This window comes from Panthera tigris, chromosome C1, assembly GCF_018350195.1.
Source record: "Panthera tigris isolate Pti1 chromosome C1, P.tigris_Pti1_mat1.1, whole genome shotgun sequence".
Taxonomy (NCBI): domain Eukaryota; kingdom Metazoa; phylum Chordata; class Mammalia; order Carnivora; family Felidae; genus Panthera; species Panthera tigris.
The window spans coordinates 94509767-94534377 of record NC_056667.1 but is presented as its reverse complement, the minus strand read 5'-3'; the positions used below and the strand labels follow the sequence as shown (position 1 = coordinate 94534377).

Below are 24611 nucleotides of genomic sequence, written 5' to 3'. Positions count from 1 at the left end.
CTTAAGGTCATCAGGTGGAAGACAGGCTACATAGCAAAACCATGAAGATTCTAACCTAAGTTTGTAATGACTACTACCAGGCATTTTAATTCATTAAAGATCATCTTTGACTAGGCACAAGTCATTCGAGTCTGTTCATGTTACTTTCAAGAGTGATCAGAAAATAAGGTGATTAAAACTAGTAGTTGTCTTATAATTACAATCATGAACCCAATTCTTTACAAAGCTATTGTTTAAATGACGTAACATACTTTTTTGAAAAGTTCACTCATGAGCTTTAATGTATATGCCATTTAATTTGCTTAAAATATACAGTGATTCATATACTATTTTGTTCATTATTCTATTACAGCTGAACCATGTAAAATGTTACCTTGAAAATACTTAGGATATGAAAGAGTATTGTTGATGAAATTGTTAAAATTTTATAGGTAGGTATTAGCAATATACTCCATAAGACACAAATTGCTAGAAAAAAAAGAAAAGAAATACAAACTTTTTTTTATCTCCAGTTATGCTAAAAGGTAAAAGGGCAGGAAAGAATTTCCAATGGCCATGATGGAGTAAGTATCAATGGACTTTCCATCCCCTTGTCAACAGCTAAAACAACAGACAAAATACATGAAACAACTGTTTTTTGGATGTTTGACAATAAGCAGTATAGGACTGTGATTTCTAAGAGATGGGACAAGATAAAGTAAGACCTACATCTGTCTTGGCTTTCTGCTTGAAGGCACTTTTCAGACTGTGGTACAGGGAGGAAGAACCAAGCAGAGACCAGAAAGTATATCAAAAAGAGGGAGACAGGTACAGAAAATTCTAGGAATCTGCAAAGGGCTTCACTTGAGTCTCTGGCCAAACACTAATCACAGCATGCAGGATGAAATTCCATGAGGTAAAGGCAAAGAATAAACAGGGATTTAAAAGCTGAACCACAGTGCTAAGAAAGACTGAAGTTCTGATCAGAAAAGTTCTCCCATGGGGTGCCTGGGTGGCTTAGTCAGTTAAGCATCTGACTTCAGCTCAGGTCATGATCTCACTGTCCGTGAGTTCAAGCCCCACGTCGGGCTCTGTGCTGACAGCTCAGAGCCTGGACCCTGCTTCAGATTCTGTGTCTCCCTCTCTCTCTCTGCCCCTCCCCTGCTCGTGCTCTCTCAAAAATAAATAAAACTTGAAAAAAAATTTTGTTTTTAAAGTTCTCCTTGTTGAAAAACAGGCAATTCACTTGAAATCCCAGAAGATTTGTAGACTTCTTGAGAAACTATGCAAGACAAAAGAAAATGGAGTATCTTTAAAATGCTTAAAGAGGGGCGCCTGGGTGGCTCAGTCGGTTAGGCAGCCGACTTTGGCTCAGGTCATGATCTCGCGGTCTGTGAGTTCGAGCCCCACGTCGGGCTCTGTGCTGACAGCTCAGAGTCTGGAGCCTGTTTCAGATTCTGTGTCTCCCTCTCTCTGACCCTTCCCCATTCATGCTCTGTGTCTCTCTGTCTCAAAAATAAATAAACGTTAAAAAAAAAAATTAAAAAAAAAAATAAAATAAAAATAAAATGCTTAAAGAAAAAAATGGTCAACCCAGAATGCTAAATACAATGAATCTATTCTTCCAAAATGAAAGTGAAATAAAGCTTTTTTTTTTGAAATAGATAGACAGGAAGGAAGGAAGGAAAGAAGGATGGAAAGAAAGGAGGATGGGAGGGAGGGAGACAAAGTAAACAAAAGAAGTAAAGAAAGAGGAAAAGCGAGGGGAAAATGTTCACCAGTACACACTTATAAAAAGCAAAGGAAGTTCTTCAGGTGGAAGAAAATGATAACAGATGGAAGATTGGATCTACATAAAGGAATGAAGATTACTAAAGGAATAAAAAGTACCAGAAATGGTGAGAGTAAATCTACAAGACTTTTTCGACCACTTAAAGCAAAACTAGTAACAACAATGTACTACAAGGTTTTGCAACACATGTGGAAGTAAAAAGTATTAACAATAATAGCACAAAAAGGGAAGGGGACTGGAAGTATATTGTTCAAGGTTCTTACAGTATATGTGGAGTAGTATAATACTATTTGAAGATAAACTGTCATATGTTAAAAGATGCATACTCTAAAACCTAGAGCAGCCGGGGTGGGGGGGGGGGGTTCTGATTCATTCAAAAAACAGCAGAAAAGAATACAAACAAGCAAAAAGAACAAAGATGAGACAAATATAAAACCTACAGAACAATACAATTAAAAGGCAACCGCATAAATATAAATCATCTATTCCAATATTCCAACATTCCAATTCAAAGTCAAGAAAGCAAGACCTAACCATATGTTATCTTCAAGAAAGAAACTTTAGGGGCACCTGGGTGGCTCAGTGGGTTAAGCACCTGACTCTTGATTTCTGTTCAGGTCATGATCTCATGGTTTATAAGATAGGCCACTCGCGGGTATGTGGAGACTCTTGGGATTCTCTCTCTCTCTGCCTCCCTCTGCCCCTGGCCTATGTATGCACTTTCTAACAATCAATCAATCAATCAATCAATCAATATTTTAAAAAAGAAACTTTAAAGATACACAGAAAGTTAAAAGTAATATTTATTGGTGACAAAGTCACAGTTGCTGCTGATATTACTACTGTGGTTTGCTGCCTGCATTCAAAATAGAAACAAATATTAAATTTAATTTCAGAAGTTATGAAAAATAAAGATTTTTTTTCCTATGCAAATGTTGGAGGCCCTAGATTATAAATCCTTATCTACTCTAAACAGCATTTTTGGTTACTCTAATCAAACTTACACTTTTTTGTTTCACATCTTCTTTATACGCTTTTACTTTCTTAAGAGCTTTCATTTATATGGATTTTCAGGAATAGATGTTAGATTTTTTCAAATATTTCTTCTGCACCTATTGGTATTATACAGTTTTTCTTTTTCTTCTACTGATACATCTGCTCTTTCCACTTCTATTCAACACTGTTCTAAGCTACAAATAGCAGGGTCTAGACTATGGAAAAGGAATAAAGAAAATTGTCTTTATTCACAGATAACATGATCCTGTGCAGAATATACAAAAAAGCTACCAGACTAATAAGTGAATGTAGCAAGATTTCAGGATAAAAGGTTGAGACAAAAAATAATAACTATCATATGTCTACATACAGGCAAAGAATTGAAAAATGTAATTTTAAAAATACCATCTAAAATAGCATCCAATAAGACATAAAATACTCAAGAGATGAATTTAACAGAATACGTGTAAGGCTTATACACTGAAACTACAAAACATGGCTCAGAGAAATTAAGGACATAGTAATCAGAGAGACATGCCATATTATATTAAGATGTGTCCATATTACTATTAACATGTCAATTCTCTCCAAGTTGGATCTACAGATTCAGTGCAAGCACAATCAGCAGGTTTCTTTTTTGTAAAAATTGGTAAGATGACTATAACCTTTTTTTGGAAAATGTTAACAGAACAGTTAACAGAGATGGAGAAGAAAAAAAAAGTCTTACACTACCTGATTTTAAGACATAATCCAAAACTACAGTAATAAAGATACTGTTATATTGGCATAAGACAACCAGATCAATGGCACTAAATTAAACCCAGACATAAAACTGCATATACGTATTCTGTTCATTTTTGATAAAGGGACTGTAGTACTCATCCTTCAAGATACACCCACCCCCCCCACACACACACAATGATCCTGGCCTCTTGGTATTTATAACTAGAACTGTTCCCTCTCAGTATTCATATCCTTTTGTGTAGTTTCCTCCTAAGACTGGTTTTCCAACCAAGAGAATATGGCAGAAGTGACCATATATGATTTCTAAGATTAGCTCCTCATCCATCAACAAGATGGATGAATCTTAAAAACACCCTCAACAAGGGGACCTGGGTGGCTCAGTCGGTTAAGTGTCCAACTTCAGCTCAGGTCATGCTCTCATAGTTCGAGTCCCGCATGGTGCTCTCTGCTGTCAGCATGGAGCCCACTTCTGATCCTCTGTCCCCATCTCTCTCTGCCCTTCCCTGGCTTGTGCTCTCTCCCGAGCATGTGCTCAAAAACAAATAAACATTAAAAAAATAAAATACACAATCGGCAAAATACACAAAAGGCACTGCAGCTTGTACCATGGTCTCTGGGATCATTCTTTCCAAGGTAAGCCATTCACCAAGTCATGAGGACACTTAACTAGCCCTGCAGAGAGGCCCAACTGGAGAGAAACTGAGGACCCCTACCAACAGCTAGCACAATTTACCAAACATGTGAGTGAGCCACCTTCAGAAGTATATCTTACAGTTTTAGTCAAGTCTTACTTATTAATTCAGAGGATTGCAGTCTCATGATACTATGAATCAGAACCTTACAGTCAAGCCACTCTGAAACAACTTAGATCCACAGAAACTAAGATAATAAATGATTATTGTTGGTTTAATCCCAGTAAGATCTGTGTTAAACTGTTACACAGGAATAGATCACTTAATATAGGGGCAAAAGTAATTCAGTATGTAAGAGATAGTCTTTTGAGTAAGTCAAGTCAGAAAAATATGAATGTCAACTCTTACCTTTGCTCATAATTGCCCAAATCTAGAAACAACCGAAATATCCATCAAGAAGTGAATGGATAAATTATGGTATATCCAATCAATGGAATACTACTACTATTCAGTAATAAAAAGATTCAACAAGATGGATATGAATCTTTTTTTTTTTTTAATGTTTATTTATTTTTGAGAGACAGACAGAGAGACAGAGCACGAGGGGGTAGGAGTGCAGAGAGACAGGGAGACACACAGAATCCAAAGCAGACTCCAGGCTCTGAGGTATCAGCACAGAGCCTGACGTGGGGCTCGAACTCACACACCATGAGATCATGACCTGAGCCAAAGTCAGATGCCCAACCAACTGAGCCACCCAGGTGCCCCTGGATATGAATCTTTAAAACACACCCAGCAACATACACAAAAGAGTGACTACTGTATGATTCCACTTATATAAAATTCCAGAAAAGACAAAACTAAGTTATAGTGCCAAAAAATTACCTGGGGACAGCGGTGGTAGGGCAGGGGTGATGACTATGAAGGAGCATAAGGGAACTTTTCTGGGTGATAGAAATGATCTCTACCTTGATTACAGTGGTGGTTACCTAGGTGTTTCCATTTATCAAATCTTATTTAAAATAGGTACATTTTAGGAGCCCTCATGCACTATCAGGTGGGAATCCAAACTAGTGCAGCCACTGTGGAAAACGGAGAATTAGCACATGATTCAGTAATTCCATTACTGGCTATTTGCCCAAAGGACACGAAAACACTAATTCAAAAAGAATTATGCACCCTTATGTTTACTGCAGCATTATTTATACTAACCAAATTATGGAAGCAACTGCAGTGTTAATTGATAGATGAATGAATAAAAAAGGTGTGGTATATATGTGTACAATGGAATATTACTCAGCCATAAAAAATAAAATCTTGCCATTTGCAACAAAATGAACGGATCTAGAGGGTATAATCTAAGTGAAATAAGTCAAAGAGAAATACCATATGACTTCACTTATATATGGAATTTAAGAAATAAAATGAACAAAGAAAAAAAAAAACAAAAAACCCAGACTCTTAAATATAGACAACTGATGGTTTACCAGAGAGGAGATGGGTGGGGAGGGATAACACTTATGATAAGCACAGAGTAATATACAGAATTGTGGAATCACTATATTATACACCTGAAACTAACAGAACACTGAATGTTATACTGGAATTAAAATTAAAAGATACAATTTAAAAAATTTAAAAAGAAAAAAATTAAAAAAAAAAATTTTTTAATGCTTATTTATTTTTTGAGAGAGAGATTGACAGAGTGTGAGCAGGGGAGGGGCAGAGAGAGAGAGGAAGACACAGAATCTGAAGCAGGCTCGAGGCTCTAAGCCATCAGCACAGAGCCCGACATGGGGCTTGAACCCACAAAATGTGAGATCATGACCTGAGCCAAAGTCAGAGCTCAACCAACTGAGCCACCCAGGTGCCCCGAAAAAAACCATTTTATTACATGTAAATTATAGCTCAATAGAATTAATTTAAGAAAATCCAATGAGGAAAAAAGGAATATTTCTCAGAATGCCAGTTACATACATAGTTTTATAAACAATGTGTTTCCCAATGTGAGAGTATTAAGAAGTGGGGCTTTTGGGAGGTAATTAGGATTAGATGAGGTCATAAGGGCATAGCCCTCACAACTGGATTAGTGTCCTTATGAGTCCCACGAGTTTGCTTCTCTTTGTCTCCACCAAGTGAAGATACAGACAGCCATCTGAAAGTTAGGAAACAGGTCCTCAGACACCTGATCTCTCAGTGCCTTGCTTGGTCTTGGACTTCCAAGCCTCCAGAACTATGAGAAATAAATTTCTGGTTTAAGCCACCCAGTCCAAGGCAATTGGTTCCAGCAGCCCTTACTGACCAAGAAACACAGTAAGGATAAATTATAGTAGACTATGCGACAGACATTGTGGCAGTTAGGATTGTTGTTCTGAACCAACAAACATTTACAAAGTATTTCCCAGGTAGGTACCAGTTCTATACCAGGTGCCAGGGACACAAAATGTTTCCCATCCTCAAGGAACTCGTGGAGGAGAAAAAATAAATAACTGCAATATGATGTGAACAACGTTATTACACAGTGGAGATTAAAGGGTGGGGGAAGGATGGAGGAACAGAGGAGAGAGCAGGATAGTTTTTCAGTGGAGGTTACATAAGAACTTACTGAAAAACTGAATAGGAATGTTCCAGGTAAGTAGGGAAGGGCATTCTAAGCAGAGGAAACAGCTTGAGCAAACACTCTAAATCACTAAATACACAAGATCCAGGGAATACCACACAGCTGGGTGTGGCCAAAACACAGGGTTTTAAATCAAGCTACAGAAAACGGAGCAGGGTATAGAGCCTGAGTTATGCTTGCAAAGGCACTTACCATGTAAGTGTCTACAATTTATCTAGTAAGCAATGGGGAGAAAACAGCAACCTGTTTTGTTTTTTAAGTAATTCAGTCAGATATATAGTCTGGAAAGATAAGTGATAACAATATATAAAATGGACTGAAAGAACCAGAGGCAGGGAGAATAGTCAGGAAGCTACTGAAATAGCTCAGGTGGGAAATGATACACGTCTGCACAGCAGCACTAGGGCTGAAAAGCAGACTGTAGTTTTCCGAAGGTGAAACTGACAGGCCTCCATAGCTGGTTAGAGGTCATTATTTAGGGGAATGAAGAGGAATCATGGATAACTCCTAGAGATCTAGGTCTGGACAAATTGGGTGGCTAAAAGGAGTTTTAAAAAGTTAATATTCCTGCCCAAAATTAAGTTTGACATTTCTATGAGAAAAGCAGGTAGAGACATATGATAGTTAAAAATCCAAGTCCGAAAGCTCAGTAGTAACCAAAGGGTTAGAGGGTACAGATTTCTGAATTGTTTTAAGAAATGTTAGTAGTTGAAATCACAGCAGATGAAATCAACCAAGGAGAATTTATTCAGTGAAAACAGAAGAAAGTTAAAGAATTGAGACCTGAGAAAGGACCACATCTATGTAGATGGACAGGAACTTGAGGAAAATGTGATTTAGGAGTGGTTTGTGCTGAACACTAATCATCCTATACCTCTATCCTACCCTCTACTTTTAACCTTGACTATTAAACACAAGAGCATATATTCATGCAAACAAATCTACATTAACTGCAACTCCCTTCTCAGGCCCCTGGTGATTCTTAGCTGAGGACTGCTGTCAAAGATGTAAATGTATCATCTCTAATCCAAAAATGTGGATCTTTCAAGAGGGGATCCTAATATAGCAAGACTAATTTATAGTCCCCAAATTGCCTCCTAGGTCCACAGAATTTGAGGAAAGCGCTCAGACATGGCCAAATTATTTTGGGTATTCTGCAACAACAAAATATTTGGCCCCTATTCCTCTACCCAAGTGGTAAGATATTCAAGTCGCAAAGCCATTTTTCAAAAATACTCCATGTACAGAAAATTTTCTTTATACCTAACAAATACCATGGGTCATGAATGTATACAATATGCACACATGCAAATACAAAAATAATACAGCTCAGATAACACACACTCTCTCTCTCTCACACACACACACACACACACACAAATACCCAATAAGGAATAATGTGGATTAATATTTTCTTTTGAAAGGGGGTTAGTTCTAACTCATTACTGCCAAGTTAGAAAACCACTATGTTCTTCCAAGCAAATCCCATGCCTTTTTATGGAAATCTCTTGTGCCCTGCACTCCCAACACAGCACCAGAAAATTTCTCACTCTGGTTAAGATTCACTGACGAATAAGGAGCACAAGAATAAACACTACGCTATGTTTAAATTTTAAGTCAATCTTGAGTTCCTAACATTATAGTCCAAGCTATAATGTAACAATTTTTCCATTCTTCCTTCAGCAAAACTACCTCTAAGTTTCACAAAATAACATAATTTGACTGTCTTTGTGACACAAATCAATCCCAATTTCGTTGTTTCAGTTTTTAAATATATAAACTAATTAATTATAAGATGAAATAGTTTCTTCTATACACAACCGAACCTACAAAACAAAATTCACTTAAGGAAATTTGGTTGTGATGAGAAATTTTGAAGAAAAAAATTTTTACCTTAAGGAACAAGTAGATATATTATTGATTATATTTAAATACAGAAGCCATGAATATCTTAAAACTGACAACTGACCACACAAAGGGGTGGGGGGGGGGTAGTGAATAAATATGGAAATCATGGTAAGATTTAATCTTCTAAAATAAAAAACAATGTTCTTCATAATACATCATAATGGAAATTCAACTTTTTTTGTAACATAAAATCACATTATTATCTCAATGCAAGAATCTCTTCCTTGATACTTTCTCCTCTTGTTCTTCTCAAGATTAGCACTCTGGGGGTAGGATATAGGGATAAAGTGATAAGACGTCACATACTTGTAAATGAAGTTTATAAATTAGTCTTCACAGTCTAAAACCAGGTACATATCCCCAGTAGCACTCCTACCCCTTCCTACAATGAAAGGAGATAAGCTCTTATAAATAAGACTAAGAGGTCATAGGGATTCTCAAGATGAGCAGACAATTATAGATGAGGCAAACATTCTGACAGAGGCATCACCGTCACAAGAACATCACAAGAATTCCACAATCACAAGAACAAAAACCAAAGAAAACAGAGTTAAGAGGATCTATAAAACACTGTGAAATAAATGAAATATCCCTAAAGAAACTCCTGAGATTATCAAGTCTATGCAAAAGATACACTTGGAGATTTAGGAAATAAAATATATGATCATCAAAAAAAAAAAAATCAGTAGACAGGCTGAAGAGAAAAATGGATGTAGTTGAAAAGCAAGTCAGTGAACCAGCATACTGAACCTACCCAAAGAGCGCAGCACAAAATGACGGAGAGATGGAATGTATGAAAGAAAGAGGTAAGAAAGATAAATCTCAAAGTTCTACCAGCTACATCTGACAGGAAGTCCAGAAACAGAAGAACTGAAGAAATAACAGAAAGACATTTCCAGAAGTAAATTAAGAAAATCAGAAATCTTCAGATTTAAAGTGCTCAATGAATGCCAAAAATAGTAATTTTAACAATAAAAGATCCAAAACTGAACATATAGTAGTTGAAAATTCAAGTCACTGAAAGTGAAGACAAAATCCTAAAAAGCTTCTAAAGAGGAAAAATGTATTCCCCTCCCTTTGAATATGGGCAGCTTTACTAAACAAAATATAGCAAAAGTGTTATCTGACTTCTGATGCTAGAAAGGGTGGCCAGAACAGAGCCTCCTCCTGGATCTCTCTTTTGGGAGCCAGGCATGGGTCCAGAGCTGTCAGGCTGCCCTGAAGCCACCACTTTGGAGAGACCACAGAGACAGACTTGCCTGAACAGCCCTCCTATTTCAGTGCCCCTAGACCTGTAAATATAGAAGACTTTCAGACGATCCCGGACAGCCACCTTCTGACTGCAAGACCTTAAGAAACCTTAGGCCAGATCCACCCAGCTGAGCCACTCCCTAATTCCATAAATATTCAATAGGGAAAAAATGAAAATTAAAACATAAGGCAAAATATATAAAGTAAAAGTTGACACAACTAAAGGAAAACTAGAGAAATACACAATCATGATTAGATTTTAATATGACTCTCAGCAACTGATAGAAAAGTATAAAAACGGTAATGATATACATATAAGATTTGACCAAATGATGAATCAACTTAACCCAATAGTTATATATAGAACACCACACCCAACAACTGCAAATGACACATTTTTTTTTTTCAAGTGCACATAGATCATTTACTAGTAAGGCCATGCTGGTCTCAACTAATTTCAAAGAACTGAAATCACACAGAGTATATATACTAACCACAATGGAATTAAACTAGAAATCAATATAAAAATATAACTACGTGATATCAGAATGTTTGTAAGTTAAACAACCCAATTCTAAATAGACAGGTCAAAGAAGAAATCAAAATGGAAAGTAAGCAATTAGAACTAAGCGACAAAAAATATATATCAAAACTTATTTGTTGGAGGTATGCCAACAAAACAAGGAAAATGATTCAGGAAATCAAAAGGCGTAAGAACAAGAAATCATGGCAAGCAAATAAATCAGTAAAAATTGTGGTTAGAAGTCTAATGATCACTGTAAAATATGTTTAAAAACCTGGAAATAAAACTTCGTGATTATTTCCACACTTTGGTTTGAGAGGAATTAGTAGGGAAAAGTGAAGGCATGTTGAAGTTTTTCTCTTGCTTGGGAAAATAAAAGATTCTCTCTCTCTCTCCCGATTGAAAAAATATAAATCTAAATGTGAAAAATGTAATGTTAACAACTACATTATACATAATTTAAGAATCACTAGAGGAAAAATAGACAAAGACTTGACCAATTCAACCAGAGTTAGAAAATGAAAAATAAACAACTGGAACAAAACGTAAACAAAAGATAGTAAGAGTAAGACAAAACAGATCAGTAGTCCTAATAAAAAGAAGTCTTCCTAAATCCTAGTCTGTAAACCACAAATGATAAAAGCTTATTTTATGAAGTCTAAGATGACACATGTAAGGCTTGGAAAACAATAAACGTAACTTCCATGCAGCAAATCTTACATGTTGTATGAATAGCTGGTTTTATCCTTTGTTTTTAAGTTTATTTAATTATTTTGAGAGAGAGAAACACAAGAGCACAAGAACGGGAGAGACAAAAGGGGGAGAGGGGAAGAGGGAGAGAGGGAGAATCCCAAGCAAGTCCCACACTGTCAGCGCAGAGCCCGAAGTGGAGGCTTGATCTCACAACTGTGAGATCATGACCTGAGCTGAAATCAAGAATTGGACATTTAAGGGCTGAGGCCACCAGGCACCCCTTGCGCCTTTTTTTTCTTTTTAAATGTTTGTTTATTTTTGAGACAGAGTAAGTAGGGGAGAGCCAGAGAGAGGGAGACAGAGAATCCAAAATAGGCTCTGTGAGGTCAGCGCAGAGCCTAACATGGGGCCTGAACTCACAAACCACGAGATCGTGATCTGAGCTGAAATCAAGAGTTGGATGCTTAACTGACTGAGCTACCCAGCTACCCCACCTTTTCTTGTTTTACATACTGTGAAGTGAGTATGTAACAATAGAATGCCTGAAATATAGGGTTTCGTTTGTGGCAACTCACTCTACAAACATCTCTAGATAAGGTCATCTAAGCCCTTTGAACTCTACCTTCACAAAATAGTCCATTCCATTTCTGGGTAATCTAACTGTTAGAATGTTCTTTACACCACTGTTTCTTAGTAGTGGCCACTTACTGGGTCTCTGTCCTTTGATGCTAAACAGGATAAAGAGAATTCCTTTTCTGAAGTCTGTATTCCTCAAATATTTGAAAACAGCTGTTCCCCCCCACACATCCTCTTTTTTAAAAAAGCAGTCTTATTTCTTTTTTCAAATGCTAAAGTTTCAAATTCTGTAATCATTCTGGTTTCCTCTGCAAAATACCTAGTTCTTACTCTCTCTTAAGATAAAAGCATTATGTGCTAATTAGGAGTATTAGCAGGCATTACTGAAAAGCTTAAAAAAACAAAAAAGCAGTCTCTGTATCCCCTTCACTTAAAACAGTTACTTCAAACTTCTAGCTTCTTTGAGTATTTTCTTCCATATTTTCTAAATAAGGTATTTATACTACTATCTCTTGGTTTTTAGTTTTAGGTATTGCTATTATGGTAGATGAGAATTTTAGTGCTCGTTAACACACAGCAAAGTAGTATATTAAGATTACATGTCCTTTTTCGTAGAACTTGTGTTTATTCTGGAATTCTCTATCAACGTAATTTTCCAACCAACTTGTCAGATAACCTATCAACTTCATTCCCCTCCCCTCCCCACCCCTCACCCTTCATAGAGCTTGTTGAAATCTGTGTCAGTTGCTCTCTCGACTTGCAGATGTCTGTCAACCTAGGACTGTCTTATGTATTCGTTTAGAACACTGTGCTTCAAAATGCCTATCCACAAAGTGCTATCACTACCATTTGCTACTGCTCCTCCAGAAAATAAGGAACTTGCCCCAATAAATCTTCTTTAATAAGCACACTGTTTAATTCAGTTGAACAGTATGAATATGTACTATAGGGCTGGTAACAAGTTTTTTATTTACAGAGAAAGAAAAGAAACACTCAATTACAGATCATTCTCAGTATTGTGCCACCACTTTCTGGTACAAGCATCCAAAACTTATCAGTAACACTTTTTAAAAAAACAATTTTACAAACACAAGGTTTCTACAATTGCTTATGTTCTTGCAATTCCTTACTGATACTTCCCCACTTCTTTATATATTAAAAGCGAACATAAACTCTATTGTTTTAAAAGGAATTAATTCATCCGTCAATTATCCCCAAGTAAATCTACCAAAATCTTAAGATTATATGACTTAAGTAAAATATAACTGAGACAACCATCCCATTCATTGCACCTTTGAAATTCTCCAAAAATTCAAGTAAAGGATTAAAATATTTAATACAAGGCCGTCTGGGTGGCTCAGTAGGTTGAGCATCTGACTCTGGATTTTGGCTCAGGTCATGATCTCATAGTTTGTAGGTTCCAGCCCTGAATCAGGGTCTGCACTAACAGCACAGGCTATGCTTGGGATTCTCTGTCCCTCTCTTGCTCCCTCTCCTCTGCTTGCTATCTCTTTAAAAAAAAAAAAAAAAAAAAAAATTAAATCCAATCCTCTTAATTCAGGAGAGCAAATTTGACAAGTGGTCTTGAAAGGCTTACTATACTACCTATGCAATCATCCACCATTTCAAATTATTCTGCAAACAAAAATTTACTTAGGTATACTTTTGTGTAATGATGTCTATGTATCTGTGGTTGTAGCTCCTCTTTCATTCTTATTATGTCCCCCCCTTTTTTTAACAATCTTATCAGGTTTGTCTTCTAGCAATCAACTTTGGCTTACCGTAAGCTTGTTTTATGTTTCTTCAATATCTGCTTTTATGCCTATTACTTCATTCTTTTCTTTATTCTGTTCTTTTCCTAACTTAGATTGGATGCTTGGCTCTTTAAGTTTCATTTTTCTTTTCTAATTAACATCTCAGACCCTCCACCAGGGATCATTTTCCTTCTACCTGAAGTGTGTCTTTTTGAAGTTGTCTTAGAGATGTTCTACTGGTAGTAAAATCTCTTCAGTTTTCATTTATCTAAAAACTTTATATTACCTATATTCTTAGCTCTAAGAGTTATTTACTCTCAGCACACTGTAGTTATTATTCTCCTTTCTTTTGGTTTCAATTTTCTTTTTCATAAATTAGCCTAATTGTAGATCTTCTGAAAATAATCTGTATTCTCCCTCTGGCTCTTTTTTTTTTTTTTTTTTTTTTTTAAAGATAGAGAGCCAGCGGGAGAGAGGCAGAGAGAGAGGGAGAGAGAAAATCTTAAGCAGGCTCCACGTTCAGCACAGAGCCCAATGCGGGGACTTGATCTTATGACCCTGAGATTATGACCTGGGCCAAAATCAAGCGTCAGATGCTCAACCAATTGAGCCACGTGGGCACCCCACTCTCTGGCTATTTTTAAGATCTTTCATTGTGTGCAATTTTAACTATGAAGTTGGGTTTAGATTTTTATTTAACCTTTATGTGACTTCTTACATTTGTATCTTTTTGCAGTTTTATAAATTCTCAAGCATAATCTCAAATATTCTTTCTACATCACTTTTCTTCCTATGTGGACTCTGCTTAAATTTGTTGTATTTTCTCATGCTCCTCTTCTATTAGGACACAGACTAGGCTGCTATAATAAGAGACCCTAGGGTGGCTTAAACAAAATTCAAACTTCTTCTCCCTCATACGAAAGTCAGAAGGGATATAGTCCAGGGGGCAGTTTACTAGTCAGCTAAGTTCTCACATCTTGTTGCTCTACTGTCCTTAGAGTATTGCCCTCTCCCACAAGCTAAAAATAGTTTACTACCATGTACACATTCCAGTCCACGGGAAAAAAAGGTATATCCCTTTCCTTTTATAGGCATATCCTATAAGGTTAAAACCTACGAGGGCACCTGGGTGGCTCAGTCAGTTAAGCGTTCAACTTCAGCTCAGGTCATGATCTTGTGGTTTGTGAGTTCAAGCCCCACATCAGGCTGTGCACTGAGAGTGCAGAGCATGCTTCAAATCCTCTGCCTCTCTCTGTCCCTCCCCTGTTCATTCTCTCTCTCCAAAATAAACAATTAAAAACAAAAAAAAAAACCTATGCACGCATAACTCCCACCTACATCTAAATTAGCAAAACTCTGTCACATAGTCAAACCTCACTATCAGAAAGGTAGTGAAATGAAAGCTATAGCTGGACAGCAAAGGATCCAACTAATACATCCATAACTTAGTAAGGAATCAAGGAAAACTAGAGATTTCGAATTCTCTTTTCTTCGCTTGCATATTTCCTCTCCCTGTCGCTTTATTTTGGTTGCTTTACTCTTTAGATCATCTTCCAGTTCTCTAACTCTCTAGACTAATCTGTTATTAAAGCTATCTATTAAGCTTGAATTTTTTAATTTATATTATTTCTAGAAGTTCCCCCTTCCTTTGTCTTCTGGTAATTTTTCATAGTCTCATTCTCAGAAGCAATATACTGAAATGTTTTAAAGCCTGAACTTAGGATCCATACTGCTGGCCAGAATTCTGCTCTACCACTTAGTGACCTCTGACTACATTTTTCCTCCTGAACATTTCCTACTGGAAATGCCTCTCATTAACAAAAGAAGGGAGAGTATCATAGTACCCAAAAATATCCCATTCTCTGTGTCTTTGGGTACTGATATGCACTGTGGCATCCAGGAGTTATTTTAAAAGAGTAAATGCCTCTCTTTTAGCAACAGCATAAATCATCAAAAAGAGCATCAACGGGAACCTCTTTTTACATGTATCACCATCTACTTAGTAAAACAAATATTCTTCAGCAACTCTTATCATAGGCAAATAACACGTTTTGCAAACCACGAAAAAAAATGTTAGAGGCAGTGACCAGTATTTTCTAGGTTGACAAAAATTTTTTTTCCTGAAAAGAGAAGGTTTACAGATAAGGTTTACTAATTTATGCTAAGTATAGCTAATTACATCAATTCTGTAAACTAGATACATTTCCATAGAGGTATTTATTCTAACATTATTCTCTTAATGGCACTGACATAAATTATATAATCATAATTTAAAAATTTAAGACTAACCCACCAAAAGCAAGCCACAGCTAATGAAAAAGTATGAATTTCGAAAAATTGGTAAAGCAAAACAGCATAACTATTACTAAATTTCTGATATCTTTATCCTTTAAAGATGACTTCATTTCTTATCACCAGCTGAAATGTTATGACCTTTCACCAAAAGAGAAAGTAAAATGATGTGACCAACAACTAAACTTCACATAGTATTATTTACAAAGCTCCTTCCTTTTATTGTTCATCAAAATCAAATCCATTATCCCAATTTTATTTTTATTTAAAAAATTTTTTTTCTTTAATGTTCATTTATTTTTGACAGGGAGAGACAGAGCATGAGTGGGGAAGGGGCAGAGAGAGAGACACACACACAGAATCGGAAGCAGGCTCCAGGCTCTGGGCTGTCAGCACAGAGTCCGACGCGGGGCTTGAACTCACAGACTGCGAGATCATGACCTGAGCCGAAGTCGGACGTTCAACCGACTGAGTCACCCAGGTGCCCCTCCATTATCCCAATTTTAAAGATGAGGAAACCATACTAGGTTTAACTTGGATTAAATGACTTAGGCACAAAATAACTAGAAGGCTGTCCCAATTTTAAATGCCATTCTCTTTTCAATGTATCATGCTCTGTTATATAACACCACAACAATAATATAATAGCATACACCTACTGAGAGTTTACCACATGCCGTGCACTGTTTTAAGAAATCCTCACAAAAAGCTTGCGAGGTAGGAACTAGTAATTTGCCCAAGCCATACATCTAGAAGAGAAGCCATGATTCACACTTAGCAGCCCAGTTCCAGAGTTCACACTCATTAACCAACATGCTAACTTGCTTCTATACTCACGTATGTACATGGAAACTTGTAAATGCATAGACTATCTTTGGAAGGAAACTTTGGAGGAATGAAGGGATATGGAAAGAAGGGAGATTTTTCACTGTATGTCTTGCGTGCATTTCTTGAAAGTCTGGCCAGAGGACGGGTAGAGAGTACTGCAGACATGGAGTTCCATTTAAAAAGGCAGACTCAGGAAAATGAAGAGTCTAATGAAAAAAACTATTTAAAAAAGGCTAGGTGGCTGAATATTCTCAGTGAAAGGCAGTGAGGCAGTGGGAAAGGAATGAGTATAGTCATTGTTTGAACAATAAGCTAGTAAACTACCAAAATCCCTGTTTGATATCTTAAGAACTTGCTTTCCTAACAGTGGGGGAAAGCCACCTAAGGCTTTTGAGTAATTTGAGGAAAGGAAGAAAAAAAGCTCGATGAGAATTGTGTAGGTTGGAACAAAGGAACGAGAAACTGGAGCAGGGAGATCAGTTAGGAGAGCAAGGAATGGGCTGGGATTGGAGATAAAAGAAGGTTAATCTTAAAGGGCATAGTTCAGCAACGTTGCTGTGAACATCAAATAAGATAATGCATATATAGCCCTGGCAAATATACTTGCCATATAATGCCTGGCAAATATTATCCACTAAAAAATAACTACTACTATCGCTGCTTTACTACTGTAACTAGAGTGTTACTGGTATTTTGACAAGAATTGTGGAAAGGTAATATAAAACAAGAGTGGACAGGGGCGCTTAGGTGGCTCAGTAGGTTGAGTGTCTGATTTCAGCTCAGGTCATGATCTCACAGTTCGTGAGTTCGAGCCCTGCGTCAGGCTCTGTGCTGACAGCTCAGAGCCTGGAGCCTGCTTCAGATTCTGTGTCTCCTGCTCTCTGTTCCTCCCCTGCTCACACGCTGTCTCTCTCTCCAAAATAAATAAAGATTAAAAAAGTAAGTAAAATAAAACAAGAGTGGACAGCACTATGAGATTAGGAATCCCAAATGAGGAGGCAGAATAATAAAATTTATTGACTTTGAATTTTATTGAAGGGTCCACAGCTCTTTGAAAACCATAAACACAGAGGGGGAAGTAGAGACCAAGGAACCCAAATTAACACCCCTGATTGAAAGGGAAGATCTTTTTGCTGGCATATCTGGATCCAAAACCAAACTCTATAAATTGTGTGAGCCTGGACAAGTTATTTGCCCTGATTGATATGCAATTTGTGTATCAACAAAACAAATCTGGATTAAGATAACTTCACTTGTTTCTGATAATTAAACAATATGACATATTTTAGGTACATATAAAATAAAATACGTAGCATGGGACAGGTTAAATGTTTTTCCCTCCTAAAGTGAAACAAATAGAGGATCAACATTCTGGTTTGATGAAAATATTGCCACATTAGAAAACTACTGTTAGGATCCTAGTTTATTAGTTTGTTTGCTTTAAGAACTTTAATCTATCTTAGCATGGCTAGAATTTCATGAGTTTCTGATTCTCATAAACTGTGAAGCTCTACAGTTTCCTGCTGTCAGAGGTTGCTGGCTTTGTGACAAGAAATAACACAGGCAGCCATCTTTGTCTTTTAAAACTCCTGTTGAGGACAATCTTAGTCCTAATCAACTTAATTTCTGAGATAAGAGGAAGTCAGAAAAAATATAATCAAATTATTTAAATTTTTTAAAAATGTTTATTTTTGAGACAGAGACAGAGCATGAGTAGGGGGAGGGGCAGAGAGAGAGAGAGACACACACACACACAGAATCTGAAGCAGGCTCCAGTCTCTGAGCTGTCAGCACAGAGTCCGACGTGGGGCTTCAACTCACAAACCGTGAGATTATGACCTAAGCCGAGGTCGGACACTTAACTGGCTGAGCCACCCAGGCACCCTATAATAAAATTATTTAAAGTCTTGTTTTCATGAGAGATGAATCAGTTTGATCAGGCCTAGAAACTGGCCATTCAAATAAGAATAAATAACTTAATTAGGGATCTTTAATTTTGTGCCTAACGTGAAGAAATCTACAAAAAGATAGAAGACTATTGATCTTCTAGGATTTATTTTAAAGAGTTAAAACAATTTTATTTGCTCATAATGGAATCAGATGAGATTTTATAAATGAGAGATCCTAATCTGGCAATAAGAAGTTACAAATCGCTGGCCACGTATGTTTATAAATGGATTTTTTCATAAGAATCAAACATTTCCAAACATTTTTTCTGTATGGCCATCAACCCCAGGTTGATAAGCTACCATCAGCTTATACCAGGATTACTGTAATAGCCTCTCATCTGGTTTCCCCACATCCAATTTTTCCCTCTCCAATCTTTTTTCCACAATGAAGCCAGAACGATCAGTATAAAAAGATAAATTTAATCATGTTACTGACCCTCCTCCCAAATCCCTCTAATTAAGATACTTCAGTTTTTTTCCACTACCTTTAAGTACAAACCAAAAATGTTAACATGGCCTACAAGGGTCTGCACAGTTGAGTCTCTAACTCCTACCTAGCTTCACCTCACAATACACTTCCTCTCATTCTCAATGCTCCAGCCAAACTGGCTTTAATATTCTCCAGTGTGCCATGCTCTCTCCTGCCAAAGACACAGGCTGGCTGGTAAAGTGTTTTGGAAAAATATTACAGAGGAAAAGGAAGACAGAGAGTTCATAGGGCATGGAGATTTACAATTAGAAAAAAATGGTATTTGGGGTGCCTGGGTGGCACAGCTGGTATAAGCGTCCAACCCTTGATTTTGGCTCAGGTCATGATCTCATCGTCTGTGAGTTCGAGCCCCACATAGGGCTCTGCACTGATGGTATAGAGCCTGCTTGAGATTCTGTCTCTCCTTTTCTCTGCCCCTCCCCAGCTTGTGCTCTCTCTCACTCTCAAAATAAATAAACTTAAGAAATTTAAAAACAGGGGTGCCTGGGTGGCTCAGCTGGTTAAGCGTCCGGCTCAGGTCATGATCTCACAGTTCGTGGGTTCGACCCCGCATGGGGCTCTGTGCTGACAGCTCAGAGCCTGGAGCCTGCTTCTGATTCTGTGTCTCCCTCTCTCTCTGCCCCTCCCTGCTCATGCTGTCTCTCTCTGTCTCTCAAAATAAAGAAATATAAAAAATAAATAAATAAATAAATTTAAATTTAAAAATAAAAAAAAGAAGTGATATTTGAACAAACACCTAGAGGCAATGGGAAGTTAGACAATGGAGTTATGCAGATCTCTGAGAGGTCTGCTGACTTCCAAAGAGAAAGAAGGGCACCCTAACAGGAGGGCAATGTGATTAGTAGGAGATAAAGTAAGAGATAGCTAAATATAGACTTTCAGGCCATGGTTAAGACTTTGGCTTTTACGTGGTGTGAGATGGGAAATCACTGGCTGGTTGTGAGGAAAGGATGACAGATTCCCACTGAAATTTTGAACAGGTATCCTGCTGTTGAAATGAAGGAGGAAGTCAAGGACAGAGGTAAGGAGAACTATGTGAAAGCAAATGAAACAACCCAAAAGATGGTAACCTGGACCAAAGTAGTAGCGGTGGAGTGGTAAGAATTAGTTATCTTCCAGATACACTGTGAAGTCAGGGCCGAAAGGAGTGAGGAGTTGGAAGGAAAAAAAATGAATAATTAACAGAAAAATAATAAGCAAAAGATAATAAATAATAAGACACCAAACCACAGATCCAAAATATTCAGAGAACAGAGAACATCAAGCAGAATAAATACTGAAAAACTACACCCAAGCATATATTCAAGCTGCAGAAAATCAAAGACAAAAAGAAAATGTTGCAAGAAGCCAGAGGTGAAAAAACACTTTACTCAAGAGGAGTTAAGGATGAAAATTACATCAAATTTCTCTTCAGAAATTACACAAGTAGAGAGAGTGAACTATTTAAGGTGTTGAAAGAAAAAACTCATCAAGCTACAATTCTGTATTCAGCAAAATGATCCTTCAAATGAAAGATAAATACAGATGTTCTCAAATAAAAATTCCAGTAGACCTGCCCTGCAAGAAATGTTAGAAATTCTTTAGAAGGAAGGAAAATGAGTTAGGTCAGATTACATGGACATAAATATGAACATATAAAGGTAAAATAAAATCTTTTATTTTTCTTATCATTAATTGATCTAACAGATAACAGTCTGGAATAATAATAGCAACAATATATTAGGTGACTACAGCTTATGGATAAATGAAATGAATGACAGCAATATTATAAGAGATTGGTGGGAGGAACTAGGAATACTGTTATAAAGTACCTGTAATGCCTTGTGAAGTAGTATAGCGTTATATGAAAGTGGACTTGGATTAGCTGTAAATGTGTATTTTAAATTCAAAGGCAACCACTAAAAAAAAAAAATAGTATAACTGATATGGTGAGAGAGGAGAAAAATGAAAGTACATAAAATGTTCAATTAAGACCAGAAGGCAGCAGAAAATAAAGATTAAAAAAGAAAAAACAAGAGCAATGAACAGAAAACAGTTAACAACTACGGTAGTCATTATTTTTCTTAACGTTTATTTATCTTTGAGAGAGAGAGAGAGAGAGAGCGAGCATGAGCAGGGGAGAGGCAGAGAGAGAGGGAGACACAGACTCCGAAGTAGGCTCCAGGCTCTGAGCCGTCAGCACAGAGCCCGACGTGGGGCCCGAACCCATGAACTGTGAGATCATGACCTGAGCCGAATTTGGGCACTTAACCAACTGAGCCACCCAGGTGCCCCAACAGCTATGGTAGCTATTAATCCAGCATATCAAAAATCACTTTAAACATCAATGGTCTAAACACATCAGTTAAAAGAAAGACTGCCAAGTGGACCAAAAAACAAGATCCCACTATATGCTGCCTATAAGAAACCCACTTTGAATATAAAATACAGACAGATTATAAAAGTAAAGGAGCAACGGGGTGCCTGGGTGGCTCAGCTGGTTCAGCATCCAACTCTTGATCTGAGGTCTTGATTACAGGGTCATGGAGCCTACTTTAAAAAAAAAAAAAAAGAAGAAGAAACAAGTGAAGGAGCAAGTAAATGGAGCAAGAAATACCATGCTAATCCCAATCAAAAAAAGAAACAGTTGGAGTAGCTATACAATTTCAGACAAAGCAGACTTCAAAGAAAGGAAAATCATCAGAGATAAAGAGTGATATTATATAATGAAAAAGGAGTCAATTCTCCAAGACATAAAAATCCTTAAAGCATATGTGCCCGACAACAGAGCATCAAAATATAGGAGACAAAAACTGATAGAACAGCAAGGAGAAATAGATGAATTCACTATTACACCTGGAGACTTCGACACCACCTTATCAGTAATTCAGAGATTTAGCATGCAGAAATCAGTAAGGACATATTTGAATGAAACAATACCATCAATCAATTGCATCTGATATTTATAAAATACTTCATCTAACAACAAAACACATTATTTTCAAGTGCACATGGAACATTTACCAAGACAGACTATCATCTATAATCTAGACTACACGTCTCAATAAATTTAAAGGCATTTAAGCTTGTTATACAAAGTATGTTTTCTGACCACAATGGAATTAACCTAGAAATCAATAATAGACATCAAAATCCCCAAATACCTGGAAACAAAATAACATATCTCTAAATAATCCATGATTCAAATAAGAAATTAAAATGGAAATTAGTATTTTGAACAGACTGAAAATGAAAATACAACACACCAAAATTTGTAGAATAGGGAGCCCAGAAATCAACCTTTACATAAATGGTCAAATGACTTGACAAGGTTGCTAATACCATTCAATGAGGAAAAGGCAGTCTTTTCAACAAATGGTGTTGGGAAATGGGTATTCACAAGCAGAAGAATTAAGCTGGATTCTTATCTTACAGTTTATACAAAATTAATTCAAACGGATCAAAGACCTAAATGTAAGAGCAAAAGTATAAAACTTTTAGAAGAAAACATCAGGGAAAAAACTTCATGACATTAGATTTGGCAATGATTTCCTGGATATGACATTAAAAGCACAAGCAACAGAAGAAAAAAGATAAATTAGAGTACATCAAAATTTAAAACTTCTGTGAATCAAAGGACACAACCAACAGTGTAAAACAGCAACTGATGGAATGGAAGAAAACATCTGTGAGCCATATATCTGATAAGGTGTTAATATCCAGAATACATAAAGAACTCCTACAACTCAACAACAAAAAAACCAAATAACACAAATAAAAAATGCACGAAGGACTTAAATAGACATTTTTCCAAAGAAGGTAAGATACACAAATGGCCAGTAAGCACATGAGACATTCAACATCACTAATCATCAGGGAAATGCAAATCAAAACCATAATTATATATCACTTCAGACCCATTAGGATGGCTATTATCAAACCAAAATAAACGAAACAAACAAAAGAGGAAACCAGAAAATAATAAATACTGGTAAGAATGTGGAGGAATTAGAACCCTTGTGCACTGCTGGTGGGAATATGGAAAACAATATGGCAGTTCCTCAAAAGATTACATATAGAATCATTAACATATGATCCAGCAGTTCTACTTCTTATGTTCTTTATTTTATTTTTTGAGAGAGCCAGTGAGCACATGAGTGGGGGAGAGATGCAGAGACAGAGAGAATCTTAAGTAGGCTCCATACCCAGTGGAGCCTGAGACAGGGCTCAATCCCACAACCCTGGGATCAAGACCTGAGCTGAAATCAAGAATCAGCCACTCAGCTGACTGAGCCACCCAGGCACCCCCCCGCTCCTCTCCCCACCCCCCCAAAGCCAGCAGTTCTATTTCTGGGTATATATCCAAGAGAGCTGAAAGCGGAGACTCAAACAGATATTTGTAGTACATCCATGTTTACAGCGGCATTATTCACAGAGGTCAAAAGTGGAATCAACCCAGGTGTCCATCAACAGATGAATGGACAAACAAAATGTGGTATATACATGCGATGGTATATACATTCCTTCCTTAAAAGGAAGGAAATTGTGACACATGATACAACATGGATGAACCTTGAAAATATTATGTTAACTGAAAAAAGCCAGTCACGAAAGAGCCAATACCGTATGATTCCAAGGTACATGAAATACCTGGAGCAGTCAATAGTCCAATCTATAGACAGGAAGTAGAATGGTTGTCAGGGGCTGGGAGGAGAAGGGAATGTGGAGTTAAGTATTTAATGGGCACAGAGTTTCAGCTGGGGAAGATGAGAAACATTCTAGAGATATATGGTGAAAGGTTTCACAAAAATGTAAATGTACTTTACTGAACTGGACACTTAAAAATGGTTACAATGGTAAATTTTGTATTACGTGTATTTTATCACAATTTTAAAAAATATATAATTCATCACACTAACTTAAAAAAAAAACCCTTAAGTAGAGCAGTCGGCAAAGGAGGACAAGCAACAGCCAGTGAGGTAGGGGAAACCATGTGTGTGGCTTTAGAAGACAGAGAAGAAAACATGTGAAAGAAGTGATCAACTGCTAAATGCTGTTGCTGATTCCAGGAAGAGGAGGGCTGGGAACTGACCACTGGGGGTCACTGGAGACTTGAACTCATTTCAGTGGACTAACCTAGGGACAAAAGCCCGTCTGGATTCAGGAAAGAGTGAGAAATCAGAAACAACTGTAGAAAAAATTTTTAGGAGTTTGCTAAAAGAATAGAGAAATGAGTAGTCACTACTACAAGGGAAAGAGGATTTGGGTTTAAGAGGTCTTTTGTGTTATTTATTCTATTTTTTCAGTAGGTAGACAGTCAAATACATCAAACATTTGAGAGCTACTCAGTAAATGTTTGTCCAGAAGAAACTATTTATTCTCAAGACTTAAGTTTCCCCCTGACACTAGAGGTTAGTGGAATTTTGAATCATGCTTTTTTCCAAACCCTCCAAACATTATGTCATCATCTTTTCCCAAGGGCATTAAAATTTTTAATGAAACTCTTCAATAATAATATTGTAATAAGTGTATAATAATTTAACTATTCTTTTGGCTGGATATGTCCAGATGTTATTATAGATAATGATGCAATGAATATTTGTGC

General features: G+C 36.9%; 1 protein-coding gene across 3 annotated transcripts in view; it reads right to left on the bottom strand.

Annotated features, from left to right (window-relative positions):
- RAP1A (RAP1A, member of RAS oncogene family) overlaps positions 1-24611 on the bottom strand; it is a 78320-nt gene that overhangs the window by 20606 nt on the left and 33103 nt on the right. The gene's annotated exons all lie outside the window — the stretch shown is intronic.